Source organism: Macaca nemestrina, chromosome 5 (genome assembly GCF_043159975.1).
Source record: "Macaca nemestrina isolate mMacNem1 chromosome 5, mMacNem.hap1, whole genome shotgun sequence".
NCBI lineage: Eukaryota > Metazoa > Chordata > Mammalia > Primates > Cercopithecidae > Macaca > Macaca nemestrina.
The window spans coordinates 716,925-744,687 of NC_092129.1; the positions used below are offsets into that span (position 1 = coordinate 716,925).

Below are 27,763 nucleotides of genomic sequence, written 5' to 3' on the forward strand. Positions count from 1 at the left end.
TTTTATTTTACAAAATATTATTGAGAAAAAGTTTGACAGCCAAGGAACAGCCTTCAACCAATTTCTTCCTAATTTCTATCACCAGAAAAGTTTGTCCTGTTAATTCCAGAATTTACTTTTGGAAAGTTCCCGTAAGGAGAGCAGAGGTATTGGTGGTTGAATGGTGACTTGAATTTAGGTGAAGATCGTTAAATATTTCATAGTCATGTTTGTCTTGGTGGTTTTAGCAATTTTATATTAAACTTAGAACTGCGAGTCAAACCAAATGTGTTCTTTTGCTTTTGTGATACTCCTTTGTATGACTATACTGGTAAAGAATGATAAAATGTGTATTGGGTATTTTTTCTGTGTAGATATTAGGATTTTTAGGGGAACAAATTAATCATTCTTCTAATATACACTGTGTTGTGTGTTGGGTCCTTTGTATATTAGTTGAATCACTATAATGAGGACCACTTTGAAAGTCTGTTTCTATAGCAGATCTTTTATATGTTGATTTGTGTTATGCAAAATCCTTCATCCTCTAAGAAGACTAAGCAATGGGTTGGAGGAGAGATTTAATCACCCATTAGGTCTATTCCGAATGCCCAGAATTGAATGCAAGTACTAATTATGTTTTTGAAGTGAGGTGTGTGTGTATGGGTGTGTGTGGTGGACTCCTTTTTAGGTCATGGGAGGGAGGTAAAGCAAAGATGAGATTTGCTGATGAACATTTGTGCATATCCTACTGGAGAAGTCATATGACTTGACTGCACCTGCGTACTCTGATTTTGGTTTCGTTAGTGTCCATAGCCACAAGCCTCAGCCGCCTCTGGGACCCACCCTGAGGGGCTGTGGTGAGGGTTATTACAGAGTTGTGTGTCTTAGCGAATGACACAAACGGCCTTGTGGGCCTACTTTGGCTTTGTTTGAACCTCTAGATTGTTAAACTAAGTTTAACATTTTGAGGATTATAAATTGTTATTCTTGTCTAAGAAGAGGTTTCTGTTGTCTCTGAAGACAGGAGCCGCAATACAGATGGTCCCTGGCTCCCAATGGTTACATTTGTGATTTTTTTTTTTCAACCTTGTGATGGTGTGAACTAGTCACACTCAGTGCAGTGTTCGGCCCGAGATGGGCTGCCTCTGGATGAACCCATTGTAAGTTGAAACTATGATGTCAAATGCACTTTCTATTTAGGATATTTTCAGCTTACGCTAGGTTTATTGGAACAGTTTCATCCCATGGTAAGTCAGGGAGCATATATGCTCATAAAAGTAAAGAGGATCTCATAGATACCATGAGATATAATGTCTCTGATGTTGTAGAGATACGATGAAAGCAATCAAGTGGGATTTGGAAGCCTTGGAGGGACTCACAAGGGCAGCTCCTGGAATGCAAACGTGAGTGCCACTGGCTTCTGGATGTGACATCTGTGCCTTCTGCTTAGCCCAGTGGGTTATTGGCTGCTCCTGAGGGCAGAGAGGTCCAGTGTTCCTGTGTTTAGGTGTTTGAGCTGCCTTAAGAGGCTAGGTCAATTCTCACTGGTGTCTTCAGGGCTTTAGGTCCTCTGAACAAGCAAGAGGAAGGGCGACTTTGTAGAGCTTTGGAAATCTCAACGGACTTCAGGGCCATCCCCCTTGGTAGGAGAGAACCCCACTGGAGGCAAGCAGGGTGCTGTGCGGGCCTGTGCTGGGCCCAGGCATGTACGGACGTTGTGAGGGCCACAGGACACAGATCGGTCTTGGTTCACAACTGGTGTCGATGGCCACGCAGCATTTGTGCCAGGTACATGAGTGCGGGGACTTGGGTTTTGGGGTGTGCGTCCTGGTTGCCTAGTTGCTTGGAAGACCCCTATTCAGACTCCAGCCTGAGTCACCGTGACAGGCCTCCCGCTTCACATGCCACACGGAAGCCGTGGTATCGGTCACTGAGGCCCACCAGCTGTCAGATGTGCGTGTGTATCTTCCCTGGTCTCGTGATGGGTCTTGTTTTGAGGTTATAGTAAATGTTCTTTAAGAGGGGTTTTGGATTTTTTATGTTGTTTGCAAGGAGGCAGCAGGGAGTGCTTGAGCAGTGAGATCCCCTTCCCAACCAATGCAATTTCAGATCCCAGCAGGTAATTAGGGCAGCGGAGCTGTGGGATCACCTTTCCAACCAATGAGAATTCGGATCACAGCAGGTAATTACGGCAGAGGGGCGGGTGGCAGAACCCTGAAATGTGGCTGTTTCTGGTGTCTTGCCCCGCGGACAGAGCGTGCTGGGGCCTCCGTGGTCCTCTGTGGGGTGGGTGGAGCACATGAGCTGGGTGCTGCTGGGCTGTGGCTGGCTCCCCAGCCCGGGGTTTATGCAGGACTGGTTCTTAAGACAACTTGGAACCCAGAAAGCAGCACGAGGAGAACGAATTTGTGCGTTTCGGGATCCTTGGTGCTTCCCAGTCTCAGATGATGTGCAGGCTCTGAGGGGTCTCGCCAGGAAGACTTGCACAGTCGGCCCCCAGGATGGAGTGGGGCTGCAGCGGGTCTTGCAGGAGCTGGAAGTGGGGGTGAGTGTCTCGCAAGCGGGACCTTTCAAATGGGCCCAGCAGGATGCATCCGTTGAAATGGTACCACCTAAAGCAGGGCTGCGGCCAGCAGGGCCTGAAAGGCTACAGAGGGCTCTGTTTCTGCTCCCTCGAAAGAGTCTCTGCATGGTTTTCCTTGGTTTTTGTCTGTTTGGAGGACGCTTCCCCCTTTCTTGCGCTTACCTAGCCTTCTGAGCTTCCTTGTTGAGTATGACAAAGCCCTGAGAAGGCATTTTTATCGCATAATTGTGTTATCCTGGTGGCTGGATAAATGACCTGCAAATGTGGGTGACTCAGTAGCTCTGAGGGTGTTCAATATCCAAGACAGAGGTGGGAAGGAAATGTTCAGGCAGGCATCAGAGGATCTGTTCTCTGCTTTACACTGGGGCCCTGGTTTGCTGACAGTCTTCACACTTGATCCAAAATGGGGATAATGAAGTCTCACGGATTCGGCTTCAGCTTCAGCTAAGAGCTGCCTCCAGTACAGTCTTGTGTGAGTAACAGTTTATAGGTTTGGTGCAAACGGCAGGCGTCAGTTGATCTTATTTGTGGTGGTGCTTATGGTGGCTTTTCCGTAAGGAATGTAGACTTTATTAGCTTTGGCAAGGGAATCCTGAGTGATAAATTGGAAGAATGTTTCAGGAAATTCTGGAAGCTGCAGTGAATCTGGAATCTGTATGAAATTGAGATTTGGATTCTCACAATTTCCTAATGCTACCCTGAAACCCAGCAGTTGACATAGTCGTAGAGCTTCAGTTGTGCTGCCCCACTTCCACATTTTAAAAGGAACACGTTGCTTTCATCTAGAATGTTCGGAGCTCTGAGTGCTGCCAGCAGAGTGACCAGCTCTCTGCATCAGAGGGGAAGCCAGGGCTGTGTTCACGGTGTCGCGGCAGCCGGGAGCTGACCCTGGACCTCAGGCACGTGTGATGCTGACCATTTTCTGTAAACTCCAAGGGTGTAGTGGTCTCCTTGGCGCTTTACAGTCTTCTGAAGCTTTTGACGTGTCTGCACTTGATAAATTTTTCAGAAGTAGATGGCCTTTTCCCATACCCTTGGGCTGAGTTTCATCAGACACTGGTGTGTGGGAAGCACCACACCCACATCTGACAGGGAAGACCCTGGTGCCCAACTGAGGTCAGAGTGGAAATTTGTTCTTCCTTCCCTCCAGTCTGGTCCAGCTGCTCCCTGCTTGGCCAGAAGAAAATCATGCTTATCCAAGTCGTAGGCAAACCCCCTAAATCAAACATTTGTCTTTTTTCTTTAATATGCCCATTTAGTTTATATGGGATGATAGAAAAATGTCTTTTAGGGGAAAATTAATTTCCTTAATTAAAGAGAACTTTTTGGATAAAAACTGCAATCAGGAGGCTATTTTGTAATAAGATCTAGTTAAATACTACAGTGGAAAGCTCCTTATATTTGATCTTAAACTTGGGCCTGGAGTGCGCATCCGCACGCTCGTGCTCAAACGCCAGGCGCAGATGTGAACTACAGGCACGGTACATACTTTCTGGTTGCTTTTTTGAAAGTCTTATTGTTTGGCCTCTCCGACTCAAATGTTGAGTTACGTTGATTCTGTTCAGAATGTTCATCCCTCCGTCTAGGGTCCAGTCGTCCATCTCAGAGGAGGAGACCTGAGGATGAGATAGAGGCCAGAGGGCTGTGGGGCTGAGGGCAAGGGTGGGGCATGGGGCCGGAGGGGTGCAGGGCTGAGGCCGGGGCAGTGGTAGGAGGGGTGTGGGGCTGTGAGCCAAGCTCCATGGTGGCCTCTATGAATTGGGAGACTCCAGGCAGGAATACAAGCTACTGACCCCTTGACTTCAGCCCCGGGACTCCTGACTTCCAGGGCTGAGAGAAGGTTTGCATTTGTGGTAATTTGTTGCAGCAGCAATAGGAAGTTAATGCATTGTATCTGTTCTTCACCTCCAAACCTTTGAAAAGTAACCCCGTTGTATTGGCGTTTTGTGTGCCCTAAATTCTAATGAGATGGTTTGTAGGAAATAATGGACACAAACGATGACAGAACAAAAAGTTGGACAGAAGCAGTGTCTTCTGTGTTTCTGTGGTTTGGGTCTGTGAAGTTAGATTTCGGTTAGTGTGTGGTCTTGTTCAGCGTATACCTGGAGTACTTGTTCAGAGCTCCTGGGGGAGTGGTCTTTAACACTGTTAGGATTAAAACTCCAAGCACATCAGGGACAGAGTTCCTGAGTCAGTGTTAGGCGACCTTGGAATAAGAGTTGGCATGTAGAATCTGCCCACTTTACTGGTATGAAGCAGCAAAGTCTTTTTTTTTTTTTTTTTTTTTTTTTTTGAGATGGAGTCTCGTTCTGTCTCCCAGTCTGGAGTACAGTGGCGAGGCCTCGGCTCACTGCAACCTCCACTGCCTGTGCTCAAGTAATTCTCCTGCTTCAGCCTCCAAATTGCATGATTTATTTTCCTGTTTTATATACTTAGTATGTGAAAACTCTGCAAACTTTATTAATACAAATGACATGCCAGAACTTAGGAGAATCCAGCATTTTCCCATGCAAATTAGTAGTGATGTGGAATTCCTGGGCTGATTTGGTTTTATAAGACATGGGGCAGATTCTTTGCCTTATTTCTGTGGAACTAACAATTGTTAATCACCCAGCACTCTTACCTCCCCCAACAGCTCAGGTGAGGGGGGTGTTACCCCCACTGTCGTGATGAGAGGCAGGAGACTGAGGCTTAGATGAGCAGGTGACACATTACTGTCCAGCCCCACCCACCCTGTAGTTTCCTGCCATGGCTCAGCTGTCTTCCTGCAAGAAAGGACAGACACCCTGGTGCTGGGTAGAATTCCTTGTGAACCCCTTTCCATCCTCCAGGGAGTTCTTGCTTTACAGTGGTGGCTCATGGGGAGTCCTCTGGCCCACTGAGAAAGTGACTCATGTTGTGACATTACTGTCTCTGTCCGACTGCTGTCGATTGGGTGATTTGTAAAGAGACATTTATTGCTTACAGCTCTGGAAGCTGGAAAGTCCAAGGTCAAGGCAGTCCAAGGTCAAGGCACCTGCACATCTGATGTCCCAGGGCCTGTGGCTTACAGACGGCAGCATCTCACCGGGTCGTGCGTGGCAGCAGGCGTCTCATCGGGACTCACATGGTGGAGGAGCAGGAGGGCTCCTCCAGGCCTCCCAAAAAGGACTCCAACCCCAGTCCTGAGAGCAGGACCTCCCAAAGGCCCCACCTCTTAATGTATCCCTTCGGAGATGGTTTCAGCATGAGGTTTTGGGGACATTCAGGCCAGAGCCATTGCTCTGCTGTGGTGCTAGGGCTGCATGGCATCATTACTGCAGCAGAGCCACAGCCTTCTCATCTGCATGTGCTGCAGGAGGAGGACGCAGGTGCCTGTGCAAGTTGGGGTTCAGTGCAAGAAGTCGAGACCCTCTAGGAATCTTAGCAGGAGGAACTTAAGGCTTTGAGAACTGATACCTTAGGACTGTAGTTTTCTTCAGACTGTAAAAACCTTGGTGTGTGATAATACTGAACATTTCCTGAGCCCTGTGATCCTGTAAAACAGTGGTGGTTAAGACATTCCCCCTCTCCACAACTGCGCCCCCACTTTTACTGCAAGAAGCCCCTTCCCATGTGGCTTAGGCTGACTGACGGATGACCATTTACCGAGGACAAGGCCAGACACAGGCCTTCAAACCCCCCTTCTCTGCCTTATAAGTGATTAGCTAAACTGCCTGTTCCCACTGATCAATCACCTCCCACCTTGAAATGGTTCTTCGTGGTGCAGTTGTGCTTAGGGGGGTGGACTTGTATCTGACTGTTGCCTTCCACAGAGGACGGTTAGGGTGGGCAGGAAAGAATTCTCTGCTACACGTCTGCATTCCAGGCTGTTTCCAGAAGTGGGAATTCTGGTGCCCTGGAGTCTGGGAATGGATTTCTAGTGTCCCAGCTTCAGGTGGAGTTGAAATTGAGTGAGGCAACCCACCACACCCATCTGGAGCCAGGAACTAGAGCCATTTTTAAAGTGGCAGTTTCTCCATAAGATTACCCAAAAAATGCGCTCAGCACGTTTCTTTCTTTCTCATATGCATTTGGCCATCTAAAATGGGAATGGTGGTTTTTTGAAGCATGGATGTAGTTTTAAATTTTGAGTATTGTAAACCTTAATGTAGCTTCTTAAAATGTTTGCCTGAGTATCTGGAGATTTACTAAACCTTTGGAGTGGTAATAATGAGTTGATCTATACGACTTTGCTTTCTATGATGCAATGAAAGTACTCTAATTAAAACCTCTGCAGTTGGGTCAGCAGGAGATTGGCCAAAACAAATTCTGCTTTTTGGGTTTCTTTAACCAAACAAGGGAGTAGAGTGTAGGCTGAAGTGGCAAATTCATTTCAGAGCACGCCAGAGCCCTCAGTGATTGAGCAGCCTTCTCAGGTGAACGTGTAACGTGCCGTGAGTCTTGGCAAGCCTGGCTACTGATGTGTGCACGTGACACCACAGAGCCACACCTAGGAAGATGTGGTTTCTGTAACAAGCTTTGGAAAACCAAAGTTCAACTTAATTATCCAACTTTGTTACAGAAAAAGCTTAGACCAGATGGCCAAAGACCTGATTGTTTCATGGTTGAGACATGGTTATAAAATTGCCCTTACTTAGTGCCAATCAGTGTTGGTCCACAGTGATACTCCTCCAACCTCACTGAATAGTTTGGAGACTGATATGAGACTGTGAAAATCTCCTTAAGGTGAAAAGGGCTCTGGGGCACCCGGGAATATCCGCACACCCGTGGCCATTCCCCTATAAGGTGGAAAGGACGGCTGGGTCATGCGGGAGCATCCGCACACCCATGGCCGTCCTCTTTAAGACGGAAAGGGCTGCTGGGGTACCCCGCAATATCTGCACACCGCGGCCATTGTGGCTGTCCCCCTTTCTGCTCAGTCACCTCTGTGTTCCCACATTTAGGGTTTGGGACACTCATGAACAGCTCATCCCCTGGGCTGGTGAGGAAGGAGTGGGAGGTTGTTCTGAGGTTCTGTCACTGTCTGCCCTGTCATGAGCTGGGCAAGGCAGTGGCAGTGACCCTGGAGGAGTCTGGTCAGTGAGGGCTCTGGCAGGAAGTGCTGAGGCTTGAGGTGGCTCTGCCAGTCTTAACCAAATGTCTTCCCTCTTATTTCCATGATTCCTTCTAGTTCTGCACCTTGCACTTCAGAGTCTCTGTGTGTCTATAAATACACATGAGTTACAATACAGGTGTCTCTTTCCCCTCTGTCTGGGGCTGGGTCCAGGGAGTAAAGTGCAAGACCCCCTTACTGCTGGATGCCCACCAGCACGAGGCACTGCCTGCCCTGCTAATGAATGCCTACAGCAAGTCCTGGAAGCCTCCTTCTGAGCACCTGGCCTGTTAACGGTGTATACGGGAGACAACGGAGCTCCCCTTGCCCCACCCTGAGCAGAGACTGGGGAGGTGGCGGCAGCACTGCCCCCATGGTGCATCCTTGGTGCATGGAGGAAAGTCTGTTCATGCTTAAAACACAGCCCATCCTCTCAAAAGCAGGGTGACAACCACATTTACTTCTGGAATATTAAAAAAGGGCCCGTCTCTTTGAGAGAAGAACGTGGCATGTATGTGTGTACCTCCTTTGTTTTTTTTGAGACAGTTTCCCTCTGTCACCCAGGCTGGAGTGTGTGGTGCGATCTCACTGCAAGCTCCGCCTCCCGGGTTCATGCCATTCTCCAGCCTCAGCCTCCCAAGTAGCTGGGACTACAGGCACCCGCCACCACGTCTGGCTAATTGTTTGTATTTTTAGTAGAGACGGGGTTTCACCGTGTTAGCCAGGATGGTCTCGGTTTCCTGATCTCTTGATCTGTCCACTTCGGCCTCCCAAAGTGCTGGGATCATAGGTTTGAGCCACCGCGCTGGGCCGTATGTGTGTACCTCTTTACAAGTCTTGCCCGACCTTTGCATTTAAAAATTATTGAAAAACTTAAGGATGTAACTGACAAGAACTTTATAGGTTTCTCCAAGTAAAAATTTGGAAAATTTAAGTGAACCCATAATGTGTTTTATTTCTATGAGTCCCACACTTGGATTTTTAAATGTGGGCAAAACATCTGTATATTCTTCAGCCTGGTTTCCGTGGAATCGTGAATGAAACCTGCATAAGTTACCGTGCGGATTTTGTTACGTGGCGGGGACAAGTGGGGCTGGTCATTAAACAACTGGAGGAACCCTGTCCTTTCTGTGCTCCTGTTGGACACTAGGCACGTGCTTGGGTGTTTTCTGTGTGTGTGGACAAGATGAGAACAGAATTTCCAGATTCACACGGTGGTATCTTCTCCCTTTTCTGTTAAAACGTGTCTTCTGCTGCTTCTACATAGACCAAGTGTTTCTTTCTCTTGCCTGTCTACATAAACGCTGTTTAACAAAAACTGTATTGTAGACATGTGAAGCTGAATTCCACATGATAAAGCAGATAGAGATGACTGAGTATACTGTTTTGTGGAAGGAAGGTTTAAAATGATTTTTAGCTTTTTCCCTGAAATAGGGAATACTTTTAACTTTTTCCCTGAGATAGGGAATAATGAAATGGGAAAATAATTAAATTTTCCCATGTAATTGTTAGATTATATTTAATTATTAGATTATTCATGTATTGCAAGGGAAAAAGGAACTAGATCACCCCATGTACCCAAATGAAAATTGAAAGCGTATGGGCGAGTTCATTTGAACTCCTTTAATTTGTTTTTGTTTGTTTGTTTTTGACAGTCTCACTCTGTTTCTCAGGCTGGGTGCAGTAGTGCAATGACAGCTCACTGCAACCCCAACCTTCTAGGCTCAAGTGATTCTCCTGCCTCAGCCTCCCCAACTGCTGGGATTTACAGGCGTTAACCACCACACACAGCTTATCACCTCTTGGAGACTAGCTTTGAGTTTGGGCATTCACTGAACTATATTTTAGTTAATTCTCAAAGTTTGTCACTGTTTATCTTTAATTTGCTAAAAATCTACATGTATTGTAAAATGCGTTACATTTCCTTAGCATTCACGGATTCCCTGTTAGTGGGGCAGAGACACAGAAGGGCAGAAGGCGTTCGGACATCATCAGGGTTGCAGTTGAGTCCTTGCCCCATACACACTGGAGCTCTGGGCTCTGTGGCCCCACGGGGGTCCTCTGTCCACTGAGGGGGCCGGGTTACCTGGAAGGTCCCTCCAGCCTCTGCAATTTTGCCCTTTTCAGGTTAACATCTCATCATTGTCCTGGACAGCACTGCCTTTCGTTCACTGACCCACGAGTGAACAGCTGGTCAGTGGCCAGTGCTGCTGCTTTCAGCTGGGAGGTGGTGATGTGATAACACTTCCGTGGAATTTGGTTCTCGGTGTATTAAGGGTTCAGTTGTATGTTTATTTTTAATCTGCACCTCTGAATTGGTCTTTTGATTGGAAAGAGATTGCTTACTGGATTTGTTTCTGAATATTTCGTGGATAACAGGAGAACCTTGCTTATCTGTGTGTTCATTTAATGTGTTTTTGCTAGGCATTTATATGGTTGTGTTAGCCCTCAGCCCACTTTCTGTGTGTGGTGGAGTCATTGAAATCATTTATGTGAAGTCTCTCTTCTATTAAGGCCAGAGGACGTGGGGTGGTGTCTCCCTAAACTAGGGGGAAATGGCATTGTTCTGCCTTCCTCCCTGGGAACGCTGGTGTTTCCAGGTCTCTGAACTTGGCTCCCACACTGGGAGAGTGGCTGTGGCTTCTGGAGTCCGTTTTGTGCGGGACTGACTCCTTCACTTGCTTTATTCCCCACTGTCTTTGCTGCTTTATGACGCAGGGATGAGGGAGTTGGGCCCAGGGGCCTTGCCTGTGCCTGAAGGGCCCGATGCAGAAAACTCCTGGTGGGAAGGATGTTCCTTGAGGGCAGCTTTTGGAGTCTTTTCCTACTTTTAACTGAGAAGCAGCTATTCACATGGTTCTATTCTGCTGGTGTGTTTCAAAATAATTGGTGTAGAGTTGCGAAGATGTCCGAGACACCCATGATCCACTCCGGGCCAGTGCCGGGCATTGTGCTCAGATGCCTTCAGACCACATTCACATGCCAAAGATTCTTGCTTGGTTATTATCAAACTTATGAGAATCTAAAACGCGAGCCACGGTATGGATTTTCTCTTGAGCCCCCACGACTTTGTCTTGTATTTTGGGCATGAATGACTTCATCAAGGGGAAAGAATTTGAGGAAGGAGCCTCTGAGGCTAGGAGGGGGTGGGGGAAGGGGTGGGGGGAAGAGGAGGGAAAAGGAACTGTACAGAGAAGAGCCAGGCTGGGGCTGGGGCATCTCCCCATGATGCTCCCCCACCCCTGGCGCGAGGCCCCAGAGACTGACTGATTTTCCCACAGGAAATGTGTATGATTGCATGTCTGTTTTGTGGGCTGGCCATTTGGATTGAGGGAATGTCTGTGTTGTGATTCCTTATTGATTCGAAGGTTGGAAAGGTTTGTGTTCAATACAGGGGTCTCTTGGTGCGATGGGAAATGTGATCGCAGCCGCCTTCAGGGTGGGGAGAGCCCTTGAGGCCCTCAGTGGTGGCCGGTGTCGGCCTTCGCCTCCCTGGGTGAGCTACCCTCAGGGTGGGAAGGGAGGTCCTCGGTGGTGGCCGCTGTTGGCCTTCGCCTCCCTGGGTGTGAGTGCTGCTACATCCCTGGCTCTCCAACTCCTTGCCTGGCACCTTCCTCGTTGGAGTCCGTGATCCATCAACTTTGTCCACGCGTGTCCTGTAGACTAGTGCTGACTGCAGGTTCAGGAGTGGTCAGAGGAGGCCAGAGGAGGCCCTCGTGATGCGAAGCTAAACGTTTAATGATGGCGCTGCTGAGTGCATGAGCTGTGTCAACCCAAGAGTCTGGGTAAGAGGGAACTGCGGGGTGGAGGGAAGACTGGACAGATGGGTGCTTTCCTCGGCCCCTGGGAGCATGGCCAGGTCCACACTCAGACCTCCTGGTTTCTCCCATATTTCCATAAATAGCAAGGGAAGGACTCGGGGCACCCAGGGACCTCAGGGGTATAAGCTGTGTCCTTGCGTGGCCCCAGCTGTGGCCAGTGACGTTATTCTCTTTAACCTCATGCTTATTTTCTATAAAAACACAAAGGGGCAGAAGTAGTTCAAGGGCCTCTAAAGACTTATGTAATTGTTAATAGGCCTACTTTTATGCTTTCTTATGTATTAAGAGCAAATCATGAAACAAAGTCATTTCTGTTTGAAGAAATCTTTACTGCTCTCATTTTTGTGGCAAGCAACATTCTTTGCTTAGTGAGCGTTAGTGCCCTCCTGCCCAGTGCTGCTGCCTGGCGTGTCCTCGCACACACCTCTGTCCATTGGTCTCCGTTCACCTTTCCGCCTAGAATTGTAGGAGGGGCGCTGGGATCTTAGGGCTAGAAAGAAACTCTGAAGACCACTTTCAGGGGCGGCTTTTAGTCAGGGCTCTCCAGAGAGACAGCCAGCCGGGTGTGCGTGTGTCTCCAGGGCAAGGCTTGCTGCAGGGGCTACAGAGTCCAAGAAGCCCCAGGACCCACAGCCTGCAACCTATAGTCCTGAGAGGGTGTGGCTTGAAGACTTGAGAAGCGGAGGGTGCAGATCCCACCCAGGTCTGAGGAGCTGAGACGCAGGAGCACGGGCTGCAGAAGACAGATGTCACTGGCCCATCAGCCAGACAGGTGGAGTGAACCCAGTTTTCCCCGCCTTGCTGTTTTACTCGGGCCCTGGGTGGATAGGGTGGTCCCCCCCCACACCGTCGAGGATGGGTCTCCACTCAGTCCAGAGGCAAACTTGCATCTCGCACAGAAATAATGCAGAACTAGCCATCTGGGCACCCCGGGCACGCTCAGGTTGATGCACAAAACCAACGCCGTGCGTGGCCCTGACATCTGCGTCTTCGCATCACTCCACGCACATTGCTCGGTCATCGCCTCGGTGAGTTTGTAAGCTCGTTGTGTGGTTCTGGGGCTCTTTGTCCCGGGTGGTGGTGGTGATGACAGGCTCCCCACTGCCCCAGCTCAAGTATGGAAGGTGATGGCACCAGCGGCTCCTTGTTTCTCAGACACTTGAGCGGGTGCTCTGTGCAGCCAGTTCCACCTGCAGCAGCATCTGTTCCCTATGCCGATTCCATTCGGAGTATGTGCCTCCCTTCTGTTGAGGGTGCAGCCTTCTTGAAGGGAAGAACTGTGTCCTGTTCGCCTATATCTCCTGTGGTGTATCTCATGGCTGAATAAGTAGCTATAGGATACCTCGGTGGCTGAATGATAGGTTCATTGGAAGGAAAACTTTATACTTTTTTTTTCTTTTTGGGATGGAGTTTCACACTGAACGCCCAGGCTGACGTGCAATGGCACGATCTTGGCTCATTGCAAACTCTCCCTCCCGGGTTCAAGTGATTCTCTTCCCTCAGCCTCCCAAGTAACTGGGGCTACAGGCGTCTGCCACCATGCCTGGCTAATTTTCGTATTTTCGTTAGAGAAGGGGTTTCACCATGTTGGCCAGGCTGGTCTTAAACTCTTGACCTCAGGTGATGCACCCACCTCGGACACCCAAAGTGCTGGGATTACGGCCATGAGCCACCACACCCAAGAACTTAATACCATTTTTTTTTTTAAATCATAATGGGCTTGTTAAATGCTTACGTTAATGTTTATTTTAAAAAATGTTATCTGTGACCTTTCAGCTTTTCATAGCACTTCTCGTGTGAATATTTTAAAAAGGCCCTTTAGTCGTGGGGGAGAAGGAGGTTATCCCTTTCAGCAGAGGGAGATGGAGGAACAGGCCCTGGTGGGTCTGAGCACAGGCAGTCACCCCAGCCTTGGTGCTTGCTTAGGTCTGTTCTCCGTTCACCGTGGCCGCATCCACTCATTGTCAGCTTAAAAATAAGCTTTTTCCTCTTTCTAATCAGAACAGTTATTTGTTAACCATCACCTTAAGGTATCGAGAATGATGGCTTTCAGGCCTCAGATATGACACAAGTAGTAAATGCAGCTGACGCTGAACAACATAAGTTTGGAGCTTCGAAGGATCACTTATGTTAATTATTTTCCAACCAAACCCTTACTGAAAAAGCCTGGCTTTGTGGAGGGCTGACGTTTCCTACATGCGGTTCCATAGGGTGGCCACGGAGTCCTGTGGACACGTAGATTTGGGTAAACTCGGGGCGTGTTCTGGAATCCATGTCCCTGTGTATACAGAGGGACAACTGCAGCTTTTTAAAAGTTTGTGTCCTGCCTTGTCCTAAAAAGGCTCCAAGGTGGATGCAAAAAATTATTTCATTCCTTTGGTTTTCTTGGTGGGATATTGATGTTTATTCTTCAGTGTCTAAAATCCTGAGTGAACAGAGTTACCGCTTCAGGAACAAAGCCAGTCTGGAAACACATATTGAGATATCCACCTTTTCTTCATGGTTTCACAAAAGGCCATGATCATATTTTATTCAGTTGAACCGTAGGAAACTGCCAATATTTGCTGTTTTTGGCCTACAAAATGGCAAGTTCGTACGATATTAAAAACAAAGGCTTCCTGCATGGGGAAAATAGGAATCGGTAAGAACCTGAAGTTGTCTGTCATGGCCTCTGAGTCACAGGTAAATAAACCTGCGTGAGGGGAAGTTGGCTGTACAGTATTTTCCTTCTGTTTTGAGACTGTCAGAAAAAGGTCAGTTCCATTGCGTTGGGTTCCTTTGCCTCACCTTTGCTGCAGAGGGGACTTGCCATTATACCTCTTGTTTCCAGTGCCCAGGAGGCTGATGCCACATAGAAGACCTGCAGGTCAGTGGATGTGAAACAGGCATCGGACACGCTGTGCACCTTGGGATGCATCTGAGAAGTGCGTGCTTGCGGCAGGTCTGAGGTGACGGCGTGTTCCATCTCCTCTCCCTTCTCTGGCTTTGAAGGCCTTTGAAGTTGGTCCTGGAAAGTGAAATTAGTTAAAGCTGATTTAAGCTCCAGGTCAAAGTCTGGGGGCCGAAGAGGACCCGCCCTTCACTAGGGGTGTGAAGCATTGGGCCCTCCCATCAAGAGGCAGCAGGGACTCGAGAAAGCCCCACATGCCCTCCAGTTCCCTTATGTTGAATTTTTTTGTACTCGGCCATGCCGGGTCATTTTGGGAGGTAAATGGGGGATTCACATGGGGGTGTGCAGTATTCTTAGGTGTCAGGTACGAGAGTTGAATTTGTAGAAACTGTGCAGATAGGAAAGGGCCTGGCAGGGAGTGCTGTTTACAGGGAGCAGATTTAACGTGAGGTCTGTGTTCTGCCTGGGTCTGTGTCTGACCGGTGTTTCCCAGTCTGCAACAGGACGTTCACGTGACTTGGCGCCATCGTCCCACTCTGTGTAGACATCTGAGGATCTGTGCGCAGCTGCTCTGTGAGAATGAGTTGTGATAATGAACTGAGAAAACAGTGAACAAACCCTGAATTGGTTAGCACTGGTTCCACGGCCACTTCTGCCGTGGTTGGAGTCATTCATAATAAAGTGTGCTGGACTCCTTTGCAGAGCTCTGAATTTCAGAGGCCCTTTAACTTGACAGCTAACCAGCTGCTTCCTTCAGAAGACATTTGAGTCCCCTTTACCTGCCAGGGTGACCCTGGGAGTTTGAAGATGAGTGAGACAAGCCCTCTGTGTCTTGTGGATTTTACTGTCCAGAGGGGAAACAGATGTGGATGGTGAAGGAGGCCCTATCAGAGGTCAGCGCACATCAGTTTTGTTTCTTCAGCACTTGCTATGTTCAGGCGGTGCCCCGGGCCATGTGCAGAACATCTGGGGACCCTGCCCATGGCATCCCTGGCACAGCTAGCATCTGCGCCATCTTCATACTTGGCCTGAGTTTGGGGGAAGTACCGAGGACGGCTTCTGCCTTCGCTGGAGAGAGTTGGAAGTCAGGGCAGCCCTCCACAAGGAGATGATCGCCAGCTGATTCCTCAAGAAAGAGAGGTGGTCCCCACATGGGCAGAGCAGGGCAGCATGCACAGACCTGGGTGTGGGGTCTGGGGCATGTGCATCTGAGTGGGGTCTGCTGGGAGACAACAGGGGTGAGATGTGAAGGCAGTTGGAATTTACAGGATAAATTATCATTAAGGCGATGCTGGGAAAACATAAAATGGGGACTCTCTGGGGTAAACGTGGACTTAGGGTGACCCTAGGCATGGGTGTTTTCAGGCTCTGAAGGCAGAGATTTAGGAAATTGGGGCAGAGCTGAGCCCCAGACGAGGATGAAGACCACCCTTGGGATGTTAAATGAGACAGGGGTGGAAACCCAGTGAATATCCTGGGGTCAGTCCAGCAGGAAGGCAGCAGAGGAGACCCGTGTCCTCAAAGGCCCCTTGGGCCTGTCTCTGAAAGTGCTGGGATTATAGACATGAGCCACTGCTCCCTGCTGATACTTTTAAAATTTCTAAGCTACTCTCTCTCATACCCACTCCCGTATTTTTTTTTTTTTTTTGACCAGGTTTATGGCTATATTTTTTCCAAGGGAATCAAAAAGTTACCTGTTTGAAGTACAAATAACACCGTGTTTAAAAACCGAAAATGCCAATTTGCATAGAAGTTTCCAAATACCCAGTTGGTTTGAGCCTTGCATTGCAGTGTCACTACCTGCTCTTAAATTTCTACACGATGTATAGATAGTGAGGCAGGGACGGCTCGTACATCTTCAGGTTTCGATTCTACTAACTTGGGCTATATTTTCATTTATTTTGGCACACCTGTGGGTGTGGCAAACAATGCCAGGGTATTTATTTTGAAGCTTGTCCAACAACAGTTAGGAAGATTTTCACATTTTTAGAATTTTCAAAGTAATAGTTATAATTTACAAAGAATTTAAAATTGTGTAGTCATTATTTAGTTTTTTTTCTAGATGTGCCCCAAAACAGGGTTACTAACTATCATTCTACATCACAGGATTCAGAACAGTACCCTTTTGGAGCAGATGCCTGTAACCGAGGAATTCCGCCTAGTCAGTTCACTTTAAACGTGTTTAAAAGGTTTTCTTTATCCTAGTTGGCACCTGTGGCTACAGTTTGTTTTCACTGCTGAGGAATATTCCATGATGGAAACCGTAATTCATCTGTTTTTCATATCGGTGGACATTTGGATTATTTTGGGAGGGTGTGTATGTCTATTCAGCCTTCATTTTTTCAGGATTTTTTTGTAGAAGATAATGTAACAGTGTAACATCCTCTGCTACGGAGCCAACACGAACCCTGATTACAGCCACACAGACTCACGCACAGACTCTCAGGCCTTGTTACCAATGAACAGAACCATTTACTTAAGTTGAAACCCAGTAGCAGAACCTGAAGCCATGTGAACGGGTCCTCTGATCTTACACTTGGAATTCACTTTTTATTACTATGTCTGCTAATTAGGAAGCCTATCAGTTATACAGAAAACTGAGAATGTAAAATTATATGTTTATAACAGAAAAAACCTTGTTTAATAGCCCAGAACACATGGCTATGTTTTTCCCTCATGCCCCACCACTGTTTTCTTTGCTTGAAATGGGAAATGATACTTGAAGGTGGTTTTCTAGCGACTGTTAGACTGGCATAGTTCTTCAGAGACAGAGGATGTAAAGCACATGGAGAATTTCTGTCTGTGAAATGTGATTTCCTGGTCACCTCATTCAGGCTGCTGCCGCCTTCGACTCTGGCCACCTGCACCATGGGACGTCTGAGGAGGTCCCTGTTTCATCCTCTGGAAATTCTGAAAAGGAAGGAGAGGAGGGTGTGCAGGGTGTGGTGCATTTGTGTTGGTCCTTCGAGCTTTTATTTGGAGTCTCGGCTGCCTTGGTGGTTCCTGCCTTTATGTCCCTAGCTCGTGGCTTCGTCCTTGTGTCTAACTCACAGGCAGAGAGATGGAAAGGGAAGTTGTATTCAGCCAACAGCTTGATGTTATTCTCAAGGCTCAAATCGACTAGGTATTTGGAGACTTCTGTGCAAATTGGCATTTTTGGTTTTTAAACACCGTGTCTTATTTGTACTTGAAATGGGTAACTGGTTCTCTGGGAAAATATATAGCCATAAAGCTGGTTCTTTAAAAGAAAAAAAAAATGGGAGTGGGTGTGAGAGAGTGGCTTAGAAATTACACCAGTAATGGTTGGGCGTGGTGCCTTACGCCTGTAATTCCAGCACTTTGAGAGGAGGAGGCAGGAGGATCCCCTGAGGTTAGGAGTTCCAGACCAGCCTGGTCAACATGGTGAAACCACGTCTGTACTGAAAATATGAAAATTAGCCGGGCATGGTGGCAGGCACCTGTAATCCCAGCTACTTGGGAGGCTGAGGCAGGAGAATCACTTGTACCCGGGAGGCAGAGGTTGCAGTGAGCCAAGATCGCACCACTGCACTCCATCTTGGGCGACAGAGCAGAAACTCCATCTCGAAATAGAGTGGGGGGGGGGACACCCCGGTAATGGAAACCTGGTTGCGTCATTTGTGATGGAGATGGTGATTATTTCATTTTTAGTGTCAGGATGAATTGGATATATTTGCAGTACTGATCTTGACAAGGGAAATGGTGAGAACCAAACGTGCCGCCCAGCTTGGGCCTTGCCGTTGGCAGAAGACCATGGCAGGCAACAGACTGGAGACTCGGAGACCGAGGGGAGAATTCTCACGCTGTGACGCTGGTGCAGTCTGTGCTTCTGGACTCCTGCTGGAGGGAGCTGCCCCTTTGCCTTGCAGGCTTTGGTGCAGTGGAGACCTTAGGACATGCCCCTCCTGGCACACCTGTGGGTGTGGCGAGCAGTGCCAGGGCTGAGGCACAGGTGCTGAGCCCGGAATGTGGGACGACAGAGGCTGCTCACGCCGGCAGGCGTCTGCTCCAGCAGCCAGGGGTTTCCACAAGGGGGCAGGGGGTTGATTTTCCTCCTTGAATTTGGGTGGGGAGGGTGTCGTGGGGTGCTGTGTCTGCACTTGTGTTGCTCTGAGGTCAAGTTGTGGCCCCGAGTCCCTGTCCCTCTGCCAAAGTGAGGGTTTGCCTATTTTTAGGTCATATTTCCCTTGGGTCCGGGTCTCTAGGAGTGGGGCGCATTCCAAGGGGGCGTGAGCACGGTGGACGCGCGTGGGCCTCTTCCTCTCCCCTCAGCTCCTGGGTTGTGTGTGAAGAGCTGCCCAGCGGAATCACCCTACTGCCTGGTGTTTCATTCACCAGAAATCGTTCTCACTGTGGACTCTTGAGTCAAATGTAACCCAGGAATGGAACGTGCTGTTGCTAGATGCCACACACAGCATCAGGAGCTTAGATGGGGATTATATGATCTTACCCCACAACTTAAAAGTAAAGACTATAGCTGTCAGGCCTCTGAGCCCGAGCCCAAGCCCAAGCCAAGCCATAGCGTCCCCTGTGACTTGCACGTATATACGCCCAGATGGCCTGAAGTAACTGAAGAATCACAAAAGTGCAAATGCCCTGCCTGGACTTAACTGATAACATTCTACCAGAAATTAGTGAAAATGGCCGGTCCTTGCCTTAAGCGATGATTTTTTTTTTTTTTTTTTTGGTGAAATTCCTTTTCCTGGCTCATCCTGGCTCAAAAATCTCCCCCACTGAGCACCTTGTGACCCCACTCCTGCCCGCCAGAGAACAAGCCCCCTTTGACTGTAATTTTCCTTTACCTATCCAAATCCTATAAAACGGCCCCACACTTACCTCCCTTCGCTGACTCTTTTCAGACTCAGCCCGCCTGCACCCAGGTTAAATAAACAGCCATGTTGCGCTCACAAAGCCTGTTTGGTGGTCTCTTCACACGGGCGTGCATGACAATAGTTAAGGGGATACTGAAGTCTTTGGCAGCTCCAAGAGCTTTTTCAGTTTGTGTCAGGACATTTTAGGCAGAAGGAAAAGCTTGCTAAGAGAATCTTACAGAAATGTTTGGTGCAGTGCCATTAACTCGTGGAATAAATGTGTAACTTTCCGTGGCGGCCCTCTGGAAAGAGATGCACTTTGAGTGCACCCTGGTTTGCTCGCTACAAGAATCGGCCGTGTCACCCCGCTTTCCGTGGGTCTGCAGGTGTGCGTGGTCCATTGCCCTGCACTGTGGCCATGGAAGGGAAGATGATCTGGAATGCTGGTGACAGTTATCGGTGTGTGTTGATGTGTGCTGCTTTCTACAGGGGAGAACATTTCTGTTTAATAAACAACTCATCACGATGGTGACTGCAAGATATTTGAGTCTCATTCAATAGTGTTTCTGGGTTCCTTCTGTTTTTAATCTGCTTTCTAGCACTAGGCAAGTGAAGACATGGAAAGTAAAAACCCATCGAACTTGTAGAGACATGGTGTTGTGTAGGAGCAGACTGTAGCCTCTGGCTCTGTTTAAAGATTGTAGTAAACCTCTTACCTGGCATGGTCAGGGTGTAAATTATCTTGTTTAATCGAAATGTGTATGAGTCAAAGCTGGCGCCTGCATTGTTGATGAAATACCAGATTTTAAGGGAACATGTCAATGTGCCGTAAGATACCAACAAAGTTCCTCACTGAGGTTCGGCGCGGGTTCGGAGGAGCTGGCCCTTAGGTCACCAGGGTCGTCTCTGGGAGGAGATGCTCAGTGTGGGCATTAGTCACTTAGCCTTTCCAGAGCTGAGGAACAGCTCTCTGTGATGGTTTTTGGAACCTGTATTTTTGAGTCAGTTTGTCCCACTTGACTCGAAGTTGCCGCGCAATTTCAGACCTTTGCCTCCACCGTGCGCTCGTTTTCTTGTCCCCTGATAACTGCCTCGGTTGCCCCGGCCTGACATTTGAGCCTCGTCGTTCAAGGACACAGGCTCCGTGGTGGGGCCAAGGCTGCGACTCCGGCTTGCACAGTTCCTTGCCTCTCACCATGGCTTATCACATCACTCCCGGGATCTCCCGTTTAGAGGAAGAGTGTCCCTTTCCTGCAGGCCCTGTGTGGTGTGGAAACCACCCCTACCTACCTTTCTCCTGTTTGAACTGTACCGTGAAGCTATATCTGTTCTAGTCAACCGTCAGAATTTAAGGAACAGTGATTTATGTAACTTATCACATGCTTCTCAGCAGTTCTTTATGAATTTCATTCTGTTGTGAAATTATTGCAGTTTTCATGGCTATGCTGGTCTCATGTTGTGGCCCTTGAAATGAATTCCCTTCCCCATTGTGTGTTAAGGTTGTGCCTGGGAGCTGTTGAGGCCTCACCTCTGCTTAGGGCAGTGGCTTTGCTCTCCTGACAACTGGAAGAATCGTATTTAGAGCATTTTTAATGTAGTTTTTGCTTCCAGACAGTTACTTTTTTCACAGAGACAGCCACTAAAGTCATAAATTATGCTCAGGATGGACACACGGGTCAGCTGACAGAGTGGAGTCCAGAACAGATCCAAAGACACAAAAGCAGTTCAGTGGAATTTGAGTCTTTTCAACAAATGGTGATGGAATTATGGGACAGCCGTATGCAAAAGAGTGAAAACAGGGAGAAATTCCTGTATGAAAATTAAGGTGGACCATAGCCCTGAATGTAAAATACCAAACTACAAAAGAAAGGGAAATTGTGGAGACCTAGGGTGAGAGCTCTTAGTCATACCATGATCCATAATCAAGGAAGAAAACAAGTAGGTAAGACTCATCAAAATTAAACTTCTAATATAAAAGACACCCCTAGGGAATTGAAGAGACACATTTTCGATAGATGGGGAGAAGATATCTATGAACCATGCAGCCGGCAAAGGACTCGTATCCAGAATGCACAGGACTCCCACGGCTCATGACAGAGAACAAACCACCTGACTTAAAAGCGGAAGGGACCTGAACAGATGCTTTGCTGAGAAGGACTAGGGGATGGCCCGAAAGCATCTGAAATGACCTTCAGCGTGACTGGTTGCACCGAGATGTGCACCGAAGCCGCAGTGAATTTGTTCACACCCCTGCTGGAGGGCCTGACTAAGGTCTTCCGACAGCCCCAGGTGCTGGTGAGGACAGGCAGTCGGGACTCCCGTGCGATGCTGGGGTTCAGCACGGTGCAGACAGCTTGGCGGTTTCTTACAAAACTGAACTCACACAAACGTGGGGCCCGGTGTCCCCAATCCTAGGTATTTACCCTAGGGAAACAGAATCTGATGTTTAAGAAAAACTCTGCCCAGATGTTAATAGCGCTGTCTATAGTTGCCCAAAACAGGTTACAATGTGCCACAGCCATACGTGGAATAATAAATACCCAGCAGCCCCGAGGCCTGGCTGTTGATCACAGGACACCCCGGGTGCACCTCCAAGCACAATGCCCAGGAAATCGTGATTTTGCCAGTGTTTTGCGACAACACTCGCAAAAGATAGACCCGGGGGATGGGAGGACACGGAGAGGGTGGTTGCTGAGAATGGGAGGGTATGGTTATGAGGCCCCGTGAGTGGGTTTGGGGCTGTTGGACTGTTCTGCTTGTGTGATGACGATTATGGGAATATTTGTGCCGAAATTCACAGAACTGAACACTGTCCACTTTACAGTAATTTTTAAAAAGTGGTAATATGCTCATTTTCGGTACTGTTTTTAATGGAAGATGGAGTTTGCAGATGATTTGTCAGGGCAAGCCTGTCTCAAGAGTTTGTAGACGATTCGTTAGGGGCCTGTCTCAGGGCCCTTGGGTTGGGTTGGGTTGGGTTGGGTTGGGTTGGGTTGGGTTGGAAAAGCCTTCCCTGTTGGGGGCAGTAGCATGGGGCATGGAAAGGATATTGCCAAGGAAACACGTAGAATCCTTTGAGGAAACATGTGTATTTCTAACTTGCTATAAGATAGAATTGGAAATTGTAATGGTTTTGTTTTCTAGAGTCTTGGTAGAATAGGGAAGACAGTGTAATAAAAGCTAATTTTGAAATGAAGAATTTTAAAGATTTTCAACAGCAATTGCTCTAGGAAGTCACCCTGGAAATGTTTTTAAAGATGTTCAGTAGCAATAGCTCTAGGAAGAGTCACCCTGGAGTTCCTTCTTGAGCATTGGTTTCCTGGCTGTATCTTCCGACTTTCATTTTTAAGTTTTGCTGTGAGTTGGGGATGTGTGGGAATAGCCATCCCCAGGTGTTGGGTAGGAGTCGCCCTGCAGGGGGGTGCATGTGCCCCGAGACCTGAGGCACTGTTTCAACCTAGCTTGGAACATGGGGACTCTTGTCAGAGTAAGAGTACCAGCCTGGCAGGCTGGGGGGAGCCCCGGGGTGGTCTGGGCACTGTCCTCCCTGCCTGCAGGATGGCAGCTGGAGGAGCTCGAAGGCTGCCTGCCTCATGGCTGTCAGCGCAGCAGCCCCTCCTGGCCCTGGAGCAATCTTTGGGTCCATGAGTCTGTGCGCCGGGACTTGCCTCCTGGGACCTCCGCCACTGTCCTGAGGGCCCTGGTGCCACTTTCCCGGTGGGACCCAAGCCTCAGGCAGCTGCGACCCCAGATTCGGTTGCTTTCCCTGCCGTCTCATTACAGCATGAGTGCTCACCTCACTCAATGTAGAGCCTCAGGTTCTTTCAAGATCCCCAGAGATGGAATCTCCCAATTTGACAAGATAGTTAGTGACAGGATTTGAGCGGCACTGATTTAACTCAGCTTCCAGAGTTTAAGTTCCCAAGACACACTCCTGCTCCTTCCTCGGCCTCATCCTGTGTGGCTGGTGTGGATGCGGGGTTTCCAGAGGGTGGGGCTGAGGCAGGTCAGCAGCAGGGGGATGGCTGATTATTGGTCGCTCAATGCCTTGAGGATAACTAGGATTAATGACCTTTATAGGGCTGTAGTTTTGGAGTATATATATGTGCGTGTGTGTGTATGTATGAATATATATATATGTGTGTGTGTGTGTATATATATATTTAAACGAGGTGGACACGGTTATCACTGCATTTTTCTGACATGAAACTTGAAGAGCAGAGGGTTTAGGAAACTCCTAAAGCCACACTGTCAGTGGGACCCGGGTGGTCTGGCCTCAGACCCTGCACTGCTTGCCCCTCACCACGCTGTCAGCAGACCCGGGTGGTCTGGCCTTAGAACTCACGCTGGTCGCCCCTCCCTGCCACGTTGTGAGGTTTTTCCTGCTTCTGGGCAGCATTTGATAGCTTGTGAAACAAGACTAAGACTTACTATGAGTGGATACGCCATTATCTGAGATCCAGAACGTTTCCTGGACCTGGCGTTGCCGATGTCACGTAAGGGAAGGTAAAAACATTTCCATTGTGGTCACTGGGGCTCCTGAAATGGTATTTTTCCTAGTGTAAGTTTACTCATAATAATCTTTTAACTCAATACTATGTGAACAGGAAGAAATGTGTTGGGCTCTAGTTAAATGTCTCAGAGCCACAGAAGTAAATGAGGGCACCTTCCGAGCACAGCCTCCCGGAAGAGGCCAAGGACGTTTGTCTGGAGGGTTTGCCATGAAGTAGGACTTGGGCAGGGCTGGTCTGCCTAGGGAGGCCTCTGCCATGATGTAGGTTAGTTGAAGTAGTTGACGGGTGGTGGCGTGATGTCAGTGGTCCCCGAGGAAGCCCCTAGCAAGTCTGGTTTCCGTGGGATGGAAAACTGCCGTTCAGTGGCTGTAATCCTGTCTTCACGGGTCTGACATACAATCCTGCCCTCGGATACTTGGATCCCAGCCAGGTCAGATGGCCCTGAAAGGACATTCGGACTGTGATGGCTGCACCCATTCTCAGCTTCCGTAGGGTCTCCTATGTATGTCTGTGTTTCCATTTTCTTTCAGCACAATTTCTCCCAGTGAAGTCGTGAGAAATAGAAGGAAAGGTGGAATGAAGATGTGATTGAGGAAAGTGTGGTGTGGTCTTCGACCTTATTTTGCCTTGGTTGGTGCTCAAGAACTCCACCTGACCTCAGAGCTGAGCGTTTCTGCCAGGAAGTCCTGCCTTTTATGCTACCTCGAGGCCTGTTGAGACACTCCAAGAAGCTTCGTTAACAAATTGCCTTTTCCTTTTACAGCAGTTGGATATATTTGCAGCAAAACAAAGGAATAACCCCCCAATATGCTGATGAAATGCATTTAAGTATAGATAACATTCAGTCTTGAGGGGCCTGGGATTTTAATCATCTTTGGGTCATGTAACAAGTGGTGTTGGTGATTAAAATCTCCTGACAGCTTTGTTCTGCCACGTTCCTCAGTTTTGAATGATGATCTTCCTGGTTGTACCTTGGAGGGGCGTTTGTGTCAGTAGAGAGCAGAGTGGTGGTTCCCAGAGGCTGCGAAAGGACAGAGGTGAGGCCCCTGAAGGACACTGGTCTTCCTGGTTTAGGGGTTTGGGGCTCAGCCACCTTCCTGTGTCCGTGTAAATTATACCCAGGATCATTTTCACTCGCCCCACTTTAGTTGAGCATTGGAGCTTCAGGATATGTGTGTGCCCACGTCACCTGGGCGGTGATCCTGGAGTTGGGTGAGACTGATTCCCGGGTTTATAGAATTACTCTGGGATTATTGAAAACAGAAGCACTTGAGGCATTCATAATGCTATTTCCTGAACGTAATTTATGTTCAGTTCTTCAGAAACATTTATCTGAGGAAGCATCTATAATTTTTGTTTTCTGCCACTCAGTGCTAGAAAGAATTGTGCAACACTCAAGTGAGTGGCATTATTCCTCTCCCTCCACCATGCAAGCAAGATTAAAGGTACCTCTGGCTCCCCTCAATCTTCTCATCTGCAGGGTGCCTGGCATGGCAGTGTGCTGCCTTCCGTCTTCTTTTTGGGGAGAATTAGTCGTGTTTGTGTGTACCGTTCAGCTCAGCCTCGTGCAGTTGTGTGGGTGAGGAGCTTGGATGCTAGGTGACCCTCCCAGGCCTGCCTCCCACCTCCCTAGGCCTTGTTCTAAACTGACAGATAAACAGTGTGTTTTGGAAGAGGACAGCAGCAGGGCAGGAGAGCGTTTGTTCAGACTTTCTCCTTGCACTGACGTTTGAGCCTTCATGCAGCCTGGGCACTTCTACAGAGCTGCGTTTGTGTGTTGCAAACCATTCCCTCCCAGTAACCGTGCTTTCAGAGGTTTGGAAATGTGACTTAACTCATCTTCAATTTAAAGCGTACTATTAAATTTTAGTGTTGAAACTGATGTATTTTATGGCCTTTATTTGATTTCTCTTGATTTTTTTTTCCCCATATGAGACATGGCATCTTAAGGGAGACAGCCTGGTGTTGGCCGCCTTTCCTAAGGATGGAAGTGAGTTCTGAAAGCCCTTTATGTAGGCAGCGAAATAATCAGGGAACCGTTATTATAGCTATGCCTGTCCATGTAAAGCGAGCACGACTCATAAGCAGAAAAAAGTGCAGCCCGGGGCCAAGGTGAGCCCTAATGCTGCCTGTGCCTCGCCTCCCTGCCGTGAGGAACGGAAGTGCAAACGCAGGTGGTTGAGTTAGCCTCCAAGCCCAGCCTGCACCTCCCTCACATACCTCTGCATCTGCAGGGGCACAGGCCGTGCTGCCACCCCTCGCTCAGTGCCAGGGCTGATGCATCAGGAACAGTGGGTACTGTCCGCCCCTTGCTCGGTGCCAGGGATGATCTGTCAGGATCCCTCATGCTCATCTGGTCCTCATGTCTTCATCACCAGCCTCCTGCTGGTAACGGGCTTGTTATTACCTTGGTATGGGTAATAACATACCCATACCAACGTATGTAATAACATACCCATACCAAGGTGTTGTGGGGCGGTGCTCAGTCCTCCAAGGGAATCGGCCCTTAGCCGATTCATATTCAACAGGACCGGGAAATGGGTTCTTGTTCCATGTCCTGGATCCCAGGAAGCCCTTGCCCTGGACCCTGTAATGCCCGGGGTCTTCCTGAGAAACGCTGGTGCCACTGGAGCACAGCCCAGCCCCCTCCAGTTTCTCCGCTTTGTAACTGCACTTGTGTTTAGCAGGTCTTCCAGGACTTAGACGCTGCTTGGTGTGAGCCAGGTTTTGTGTGGAAAGAGGACAGATCCGAGCCGGCAACCAACCAGCCCAGAACCATCTTTTATTCTTCCAGATTCTGTGTCCAAAAACTTACCCGTGGACATTGAGGGTGATGCATTTCTGCTCCAAGACATCTGTGGACTCAGCTGGAGAGATCAAAAGGATGTGGAGCCTCTTCACTCCTGGCCTGGGCTTGGACCTGCTGTGCAGCCTCTCGGTGGCACCAGGGCCCCCTTGTGTCACAGTGGCCTCGGGTTGGTGGCACTGCCCCAGGATGTCCCAGGCTTAATGATAGTAGGGCCTGCTTGTGCCATGGCGGCCTCGGGATGGTGGCACTGCCCCAGGGTGTCCCAGGCTCCAAGGCCAGTGTTCCGTCCAGCGAAGGGAAGTTGTACTGTAAGGTCTAGTCTCGGAAGGTGCCTGGGGTCCTATCCTTCAAAGCGGTCCTACACTCACCACAAATCAAGCCAGGGGAGGCCCTGCCAGAATTTGCAGCTGTGTTTCAGGTTGTTCCACAAGGACTCTTATTTTGGGCTAGTCAGGTATATAATTCTTATTCTCTGGTTTTTTTGAGACAGGCAAAAAAAAAAAAAAAAAAAAAAAAAAAAAACAACCTTTTTGTTGCCCAGGCAGTGGTGTGAGCACAGCTTACTACAGCCTCAACCTCCCAGGCTCAAGCAATCCTCCTGCCTCAGTCTCCTGAGTAGCCAGGACCCACAGACACATGTTCCCCGTGTCCCCCATGCCTGATTTATTTTTGTATTTTTTGTAGAGATGGAGTTTTGCAATGTTGCCCAGGCTGGACTCAAACTCCTGGACTTAAGCAGTCCAGCTGCCTCAGCCTCCCAAAGTACTGAGATCACAGGCATGAGCCACCGTGCCTGGCCAAGTCTGTTTCTAATCTCAAAATTAAGAGGACCCAGAGTCAGTTAATGACGTCTCTACTGGAACATGTTGCTTATAGTACATTAGGAAAAATCATCCAGAACTTGGAAAAGGGGCTGGACAGACACAGCCCTTTGAGGTTGTCCGATGAACCCCTGGGGTCTTTAACTATCTGGAGGGATGTACCATGTCAGACTCACTATTGTCGACCGGCTGAAGCCCAGGTTTCATGAGGTTATATGTCGGCTTGTAGTACTTTCTCTGGCAGAGATGCGAGTGACTTCTGCTCAGTGAGAGGCTCATCTCAGGGACTTCATGGCCTGAGGGACGGCAGCCTGTTTGAGCTGATCCAGCAATCTCGCGCTACCCTTATTTTCTGAAACGCCTATGAGTGACTTCTCACACGGTCTTTGAAGCGGCTTCATGCCCGCGCTCCTTGGTAATGATCGAATGCTTTTTTTGACCC

General features: G+C 48.6%; 1 long non-coding RNA gene across 4 annotated transcripts in view; it reads left to right on the plus strand.

The window, feature by feature from the left end:
• The window catches only part of LOC139363252 (uncharacterized), a 131,708-nt gene that overhangs the window by 64,125 nt on the left and 39,820 nt on the right, over nucleotides 1-27,763 (plus strand). The window contains exon 2 of one of the 4 annotated variants that reach the window (XR_011623200.1): nucleotides 26,379-27,736. The exons of 1 other annotated variant lie outside the window; for it this stretch is intronic. This is a non-coding gene — a long non-coding RNA (uncharacterized lncRNA). Of the gene's footprint in view, nucleotides 1-23,461; nucleotides 27,737-27,763 lie in introns of those variants that run through there. 2 more of the 4 variants (XR_011623201.1, XR_011623198.1) reach the window with 2 other exon arrangements.